We start from the raw sequence: 8993 nt of genomic DNA on the forward strand, positions 1-8993 counted from the left end.
GCTGCTGGGGCCAACCGAAAATGCTCTGGTGGAATCCGGCCTTATTTGCTTTTGCCGAAATCATAATAATCCAGTCTCTCCCTACCAACATCTTAGTTTTGTTGGGAGTGAATCATCCTTGGTACTAATCAGACACATCTTTGAGAAGACAGAGGTCTATAATTATCCTTGCAGGGATGGCAATTTGTCCTTAAAGATTGGAGCTAGATTATCTTTGGCTTTCGTTGCTTGTTATTGGGAGCAAAGGGGTCTTTATCTTCCAGTAGCTGCAATCAGTTTGAATGAATCGCCTTTGAATATTTCATGTCTCATTAACTCAGACATGTTTTACTGCTTTATAATTCATCTGGATAAGCAAGAAGCCGAGACTATTTAAGGATTTGTGTAGCAATTACCTCCTGTGCCGGATTCTGGACAAGTATTGATTGAGTTCCTTCTTTCCCATTGCCAATATAAGAGTCCTATCAAATCGGCTCTGGCTTTTGCCTCATTTAACATGAATGTAGTTGGCTTCTGGTATAGTTTTGGGCTCGGCTTAATGTTGTTTAAATGTCACAGTAAATCTGATCTTGTGGTTAGATTTGTAACTGGGGATATTTCTGAACTTCTGTATTAGACAAATAAGGTTGTAATTTTATTAAATTGGCGACTACAACAGACACAACATCTAGCTATCCTCAACTCATCACACAACTGGAACGACTGGCCCCAAGCATCAGAGCCTCACAGCACCACAGCGGCAGATGACATACGTCTACAGTCAATAGCTAGCCTGATTTCTCCATTCAGTCAGGATAAACAACTCCTAGTCACAGCATCATGACAGATGACAGATGTCTACAGCCTATAGCTATCTTCACTTCTCCAATCAGTTAGGATAAACAGCCCCAGTTCGCAGCATCATGACAGATGACAGATGGCAATAGCCTATTTTTATATAGCTATCTTGACTTCTCCAATCCGTCAGGATAACCAGCTCCAAGTTACAGCATCATGACAGTTGACAGATGTCAACAGCCTATAGCTCCTAGTCACAGCATTATCAAAGATGACACGACATCTTCAGCCTATAGCTATCTTGATTTCTCCAATCAGTCAGGTTAAGCAGTCCTAGGTCGCAGCATCAAGCCAGATGACAGTCATCTACAGCCTACAGTTAGCCCAACTTTTCCATTCAACAGTACAAATCAGCTCCCAGTCTCAGCATCACCCGGACTTAATACCCTCTTTCTTCACTTCATAGGTTATTGAATGAGTTAAACAGGAATCAATCAACTATCGATTTGTGCTCCATTTTACAATTCAAAAGAAATTGCGAGAGGTATTGATTTGTAAACACTTGATTGGCTCTTCAAGATAAAGGACCCAGACATGCCATGGATGCCATACGTCAAGAATGATGGTGGCTGACATGAACTTGTGGTATATTGAAGTCGGGAATAATTGCCTTATTCTATTTTTAGCATGAGAATAGTTGCCTTTTTTCGGCGTGTCTGAGAAATTCATAGAGTTACTAAAAAAGGGGCTGTCTGCAATTAGTAGAAAGAATGAACAATCCCAGACATGACTTTGCTCACCATCAAGATGTAGGCTTACTTTGCTTGTCGTTGTCATGCTGTCTAAAAATAACACCTGTCACTCCCTGTACCGGATTCTCCCGCAGGAAATTGCTCAGGGGAAATCGAAGTTGTGGCTTTGTGGATACAGAGTTGGGCAAATAGCGTCTAAGGGAACAGACATACACTGTACAAGACATGGCTGATCCGACAGATGACTGATATATCACATGATCTCTTGGTAGACACCAAGATGTCAGGATATGGTTCCTTGTCGTTGACATCGTGTCTGAATATAAGACCCCTGTACCGCTTTCTGCCAAGGGTAATTGCCCGGGAGAGATTGAAATTGTGGCTTTAATGATACAGAGTTGGGTAAATAGCGTCTAAGAGACTTAAGACATGCAAGCCATGGCTGATCCAGACAATCACAAAGCAACACCAGACGTTTCCTTGTCTTTAACACTGTGTATGGAAATAACACCTGCCTCGTACAGGAGTATCTGCCACAGGAAATTTCCCAGAGGAAATTGAAGTTGTCGCTTTATTGATACAGATTTGGGCGGATAATGTCTCTGGGACCAGACATACGAAACACGGCTGCTACAGACAATCAACAAGTAGCATGAAGGTTTGGCAGACATTCACAGGAAAAGTTTTCTTCTCTTTGTTTGCATGTCTGAAAGTAACACTACTGTCTCCTCCAAACCAAATGTAGAAAGCAGTGGTGATCTTGAAGGTGTACTGTTGACTATCAAGATACAAGAGAATCACATGGCCACCCAACAATCTCACCACATACAAGGTACTAATGATCTAAATAATGCAATTTTGTTGATTCTCCACTCCTTTGACTCTTCATCATTCACCACTGGCAATTCATGAAAATTTCATTTCGTAGAAATCCAATTTGTCTCCAACCAAGACAAGCATGTAAATCAGACATTCTACTTTCAGGTCGATACCGATACATTTACAAATAAACAGTCGCCATGTGCTGAGTTCAGAATGAAGAAAAATGATATAGCACTGCGCAGTGGATACAATCAGTGTTTGAAACAGAGAAGTCCAAGGGTTTGACTCGCTTTTTATGTGGTAGAAAGATATCTGATCTGACAACATCAGTCCCCTCTGCCCAGCTAACTGAGCCATGCAAATTGAGTATGAAAACTCTAATAGCATGTAAGGGGCTCAAGGGTTTGATCCATGGGTGAGATGTAATGGGCGAGACTGGAGAAATGTTGCAAAATCAATGGCCACACATCAGATAATTGATGTTCTAGCTTGTTTCAAGCAATTTAAGCTTGTTTATTGGTTGATAGTTTAAATGGATGGTGTCGGAGACAAAGTGAGCGCTTGCTTATTAGACATAGCTTACAAATGCTGCTGCGTCAGCGACAGGCATGAGATATAATCGTACAGTTATGTGACTGGTCAATATTTCTGAGGCGATGTAAAGGATGATTGATTCACAGTAACGATATTGTGCTGGAATGATTGATGAACTTAATATAAGAGTAACCGATGGTCACTGGTTGTCCGATCAGCATTTCTGATATTTGGCAGTGCTCGGCTCACCTGAAGATCAGGTTAGTGGCTTGAAGCGTGCCGGAAACAAGGGACCTTTTTTGCAGCAATCTGCGATCATGATAGGTATAGATGAAGTAAAAAGTCTGAATGACAAAAATTCCACATGAAATCTTAGAAGCTAAGTCATAGCTACACAATTCCAAGCAGGCCAGGAATCTCCATATTTCTTTCTTATTAAGAATAGGAAATGACTTGGTAGCAAACACGGTGGTCTAAGAGCAAGGCCATGTTATCAATTATCATTAATTGATATTGCGGCAGCCACCATGAGAGATTTCTGAAGGTCAATGTTGCCAAGGGGGCTTTTTCATTTTCAGCTAATCTGTCACTAACTATCTGGCCTCTCCTTCAGGGCAAGTTGAGGAGCACAACAGAATAACAGTTAGCACAACAGAATAATAGTTACCAAGTTTTGGACTGATGCTTGCGACTCTGCTTGGCGTGGTCAGGAAATTAGGTTGTAGAAATATTCTTTCATACAGATTATAGAAAAAGCCTGGAAGGAGACATGAAAGGCTAAGGGCAAGGCAATGTTATCAATTATCATTAACTGACATCAGGCAGCCTTTCTGTCTCGGGAGATTTCGGAAGGTCAATAATCATCTTAGTCCTCAGAGGCTGGTTTCACTTTCAGCTCAATCAGTTTGCCTTCTAATCAGAACATCACTCCTTAAGGGCAATTTGAGGAGTACACATCACTGAGACCCAAGGGGTACTGAACTCAGCCGTCAAGCTTCGTGCTGTGATCAAGATCGGTTATCAAAATTTAACTTTATTGGAGGATGAACTTTTTAACAGCAATGCCAATATGTTTTCTGACAGAGCAACTGTGTCTGGTGTTTGGAAGGGGAGGGGATGGGTAAAAAAGGTTATGGCTTAGAAGCACACTACAGTTAGTATTGATAGGTGGCAGTGGAAAAAACAAGAAGGACACAGTCCTCAACTCTTCTAAGTCGTAGCACAGTGCTTGTCATCCTGGCAAATTGACTAATACCACCAGAGCCGGTTAAAGTGAACGGCGTATCAACTTAATCACATAAGCATGTCACTTCACAGAAACATGCTCAATAACATCAACTTGGCAATACCAGAGTCACGGCGCGTACGAGGCTTTTTCTCCTTGTGATGTATCTGAAAAAGATCTTTGAAAATTACGCAGTATCTCAGTGCATGAAAAGTAGTTCCAAGGCAAAAATATGTGCCGCCCGTCTTAGATGAGCTCATTGTGTAATCGATGATAGATATGTTTGCTCACATAGGCTCTAATGAAAGGTTTCCTTTTTGGACAAAAAAATTTAATGAAGAGAAAAAAAAAGTTGTGGATACACGAAGAGTCGAACCCGTGACCACAAGATCGAAAGTCCAGCATTCTAACCGTTCAACCACAGAAGATTTCATGTTAGAGTCAAGATTTTCTTGCCTGTAATAGCCAGGCTATGGCGATATGAACCTTGTGTGAAATAGAGCGAATTTTTATTTCACACCCGCTTCAGATCACCATGATTGTATTCGTTGAGAATTTTTTGTGTGTTTGCCACTTTGATGGAGGCCCTTTGCCAGCAATAAATCATAGTTGTTTTTGGATGATTTAGCGTCCATTGGAGAGCCCTCGCCTGTCAGAGCCACCTGCTACATACAGGGTATATAGAAGGGGCTCTGTAAAATTATTGACGGCAATAACAAGCATTTTCTGATGCTTCCACTAACTATTTTCTTCACAGAACTTTCCTACTATTTGTACATTCTTCATCAAGCCAGTAATTTGTTTGCACATACTTCAAAATCAATTACATTTTGTAAACAATCTCTCATGCAGATTATTGAAGGAAGTCACTGTCAACATTCTTCAATTAAAATATAGAATTACCACGTCTTATAAGGCAATACACTACAGTACTCACAAGTAATCAGGACATTTTGAATGCTGACGCTACTAATATTTGTATATTAGTTTGTGACGAACGGCAGTTTGAGATCTTGAATGTCAAATTTTAGGATTCGGAAGGCAAAGGGTTGATCAGCATTCTTGCAAAACTTGCAATCAGCATGTTTCATAATCAAAACAGCTTCCGTTTGCATCGACTGGATCACCTCCGATCAGATCATCGAGTCCGCCCCATCCTCAGCAGACTACACAACTCCTTAATTGCTTATGATGTTTACTTATTGAACGTTTCCCAATATTTGTCATCTAAAATAGCCAAGGATCGATAACGCATGGAAAGCTTTGCAGCAGACTTTAGTGGATGGGTTTCACTTAATCATTAGATGCTTCCCAAAGCCGCTGCTGATGAAAATTCTGTTGACTTTTTTATTTGGTGAAGTGCTACATGTAGTGCGGGAATTGGAATATTGTTGAATTTCTTCAGATTGACTACCTTTAGATATTAATTGGGAACTGATGATTTGGACATGAAATGGTCAGCAATTTCCTGTTAAAATCATCATTTGAGTCATCAGTCAACATGATGGAAGAACTGCCTTCTTTAAATAGTAATCAATACAAAATATACACTGTTTAGAACTATAACGGATGTGTAATTCAGACATGATTATTAGTTTCATTTATCCTTCCTTATATCAATGACATACAATGTGTCTTTGTTGATAGTTGCAATCAACTCGCAACTGGTAAATCATCAGTTGGCTCCAACTCCATCATTTGTAATATAAACCAATCAAATATTTGTAATTGGTCAACAGTAGCACTGTAGATATTTGCCACCATGGAAAACTATCAAAAACACCTTGTGTCTAATGATAAATAAACAAAGGGTCGAATCTGAATTTTGACAAGTGTTTATCATATCATTTCTTAATTACACGTATGACTGCTTTCCTATCATTTCTTGGTGATAATTCAGAAATAAAGTAACTGCAATAACATAAGAGGAAACAAAGGCTCATTGACTGTTCAGTTATTTTAGCTGGAAAATGACGGTTATATATTCTATTAGGGAGACCATGCCATGCTCATTGATGATATCAGTAAACTTAACTGTTAATATACTTCGGGGAGTCCATTCTGAATACTCGTCATTACGGAACTATCAATGGGATCAATCTTCACTCCAACATGAGAACCTCTGTGGTACAACGATTAGAATGCTGGACTTACGATCTGGTGGTCACGGGTTCGACTCTTCGTGTATCCACCATTTTTTTTCTCTTCATTTAATTTTTTTGTCTAAAAAGGAAACTTTTCATCAGAGCCTACAACTGAGCTCTGCATTCGCTTATCTTAAGGGTATAAACTAAGAAACAAGGCAAGACATCCAAATGGACAATGCAACTAGATATAGATGCTGCCAAAGTATAACTAACGACTTCTCAATATGACAGCATCAGGCTTGTAAGTAATTGTCACAAACTCTCATAACATGCAAAACAGAATTATGATGGTCACAGAAATGTAATAAACTGGACCATAACAATTTAGACACTTATAGAGGCAGTACAAAGCAACATATTCACAAATGCCTGGGATTATCATTGTTGTTGATTATAAGCAATCAATAACATAGTAATAAGGTAAGGGTACACGTGCAACAATACTCTTACTGTCATTACCAGCACTGGATACAGATGTATTTTATTTTCATCTTGAAAAGTAGGCCAATAATAAACGCAGCTGGTACCACATGTTGCACATTCATTTTCATCTAGATGGACCAACCAACATTTTGAGCCACTTGAATTACCTTGAACGCCAGCTGGTTCCCTCATTCTTATATATCGCCAACATGCCACATGTAAACAATGAACATGAATGAACCTGGCCTTTTGGTTTTTAAAGAGTATTTCTAATCAGTTGGCCCTGCGACCAGACAAATTTCATGGCATTAAATTGTTGGCAACATTGGCAGCAATTCGCCATTTTGGATCATTGCGTAACTGGGGATGACCACCTGTCTTCGTAACGCTCCTTCATAGTTCTCTTCAAGATTAAGCCAGCTACCACCAGCATCCTGGTGGTGCCCGTTGGTTCCGTCACACTCTACGGGATATTGAGGCGGATCCCCACACGTTCATATCAATTCTCTCGCACCTTGCCAGTAAATGCTCCATCAGCACTCTCACTCACGCTATTCTTGTTCATAACGCAGCACAATATAAGCCACTTACTGCACTGAACGTTGTACACTTGCGAAACAGTAGCATGGCTTCATATTGAGTTTAGAGTATTTATTATGATAAAGCTTAACTATGGTGTTATGCTGATGTATGGATATGCAATCAATAAATATTCCCAAGGATATTGGTATTACCTTTGGTGGCCCATAGCTTCGTTACATTGTTAGAGATCTGTGCTTGCCTGATTGAGTCCGTATCAATATGTTCCGTTTAGATTACATCGGGCTGTTAGTGGTAATTGGTCGCCATTTATATGAATGGAACACTGATACATTCGAGGTTGCTGTTTTTGGAGGGAACACTGAATTTTGAAAAATGTTAGTGACTATGTGTTTGACATGCTGCTGCCGATAGTTGTGCAATCAATATTCCCAAGGACGCTGGCAATACCTTCGATGCTGTGTTATATGTTTCGCCAGTGGGTTCAGTTACATCATGAGAGCCCCATACTTGCATTGTTTGAGTCAGTGTTGATATGTTACTGGCTAGTATGCATAAACGTATGCTGCATGACACTATGGTTTGGCTCCAATAGCATTCCGCGAAGTTACTATTTATAGCTCACAAGGTCATTTGCATAAGATATTGATGACGTTTTAGTCACGTGACAGTCGGACATCGACACTTATTTCTACGCATTTGAGCTTATTTCAAAGTCAATTATCTTTGACCCTGCATTGTTTTTAGCATGAATGATACCATAAAGTCAGAGAGAGAAATATTCAGAACAATTATGTAGTATTTCCAACACTCGGACATGTGCCAGGTTGAATCTAACTGCCCCAGTTAGAAAGCCTGAATCCATTACGAAACCGCATGTTTGTCCGACATTGCCTGTAATTCAGCGATGGGGAAATAGAGGGCAGCAGCTGCAGTGACGTCATCTTCGCGGAATGCTATTGGGGCTCTTCACCCAGCGACTTGTGATGTTATTACTAGTGTGCACAGCTTTAGTAGTGAATTAGTTAAATCCCAAATATCAAACATCAGCCATAATCCTTATTTATCACAATTCATAAATTCCTGTTTCAACTTTCTATTTGCTGGTCGCACATTTAGGATCACTTGGTCCGATTTATCACAATCTATTTGCAAGTGGTGTTAGTTAATCAATGGCAGTTGTGACGCTACTTTTCAAGCGTCGTTTATTTTCACCTTGGGAATTGGGCAAGAAATATGATAAATGTTTGAGGATTCTCAATGGGGACTATAGGGTATCATGCATTCATGTCTACTACCTATTTCACAAGGGACTGCTGTGGTCAAATGAAAAGAACTGGTGCTAAAATGATCCCACTAACCTGCTCTGAGAAAAAAACACTTTCATTTTATACTTCGTACACAAAAACGCAGAAAAAATATAACATGTATTTTCACTCTGCTCTTGAATTGTGAACTTTCATTCGAAAAGCCAACCCTTCATGCAGTTTGCCGATTTGGTTTTATTTCTCTTAGCAAAGAAGGGATTCAGAGGAAGTTTACATTTACCCATTAACATGCAAAGTTTGAAAATGATTTTTGATACATCGCTTCCCACTCAGTAGACGGGTCGTCAGCCTCTCATCATCCTGTCTTCTGCTTTACTGATGAGGGTAATGTACACCTCTCGTGAATACATCAGCGCGAAAATTAGATTTATTCATTGGTTAAACCAAGCAAATCAAGTCAAAGCACTTCCTATTCCGCTAGATTTTGCTCAAGCACTGGTTCATC

General features: G+C 39.8%; 1 protein-coding gene across 2 annotated transcripts in view; it reads right to left on the reverse strand.

Annotated features, from left to right (window-relative positions):
• LOC135487205 (neuronal calcium sensor 2-like) overlaps positions 1-8993 on the reverse strand; it is a 54096-nt gene that overhangs the window by 37593 nt on the left and 7510 nt on the right. Inside the window, exon 1 of one of the 2 annotated variants that reach the window (XM_064770697.1) lies at positions 3553-3608. The exons of the other annotated variant lie outside the window; for it this stretch is intronic. The gene's annotated coding sequence lies outside the window, so the exon portion shown is untranslated. Of the gene's footprint in view, positions 1-3552; positions 3609-8993 lie in introns of those variants that run through there. 2 annotated transcript variants of the gene reach the window in all.

Source organism: Lineus longissimus, chromosome 4 (assembly GCF_910592395.1).
Source record: "Lineus longissimus chromosome 4, tnLinLong1.2, whole genome shotgun sequence".
Classification (NCBI taxonomy): domain Eukaryota; kingdom Metazoa; phylum Nemertea; class Pilidiophora; order Heteronemertea; family Lineidae; genus Lineus; species Lineus longissimus.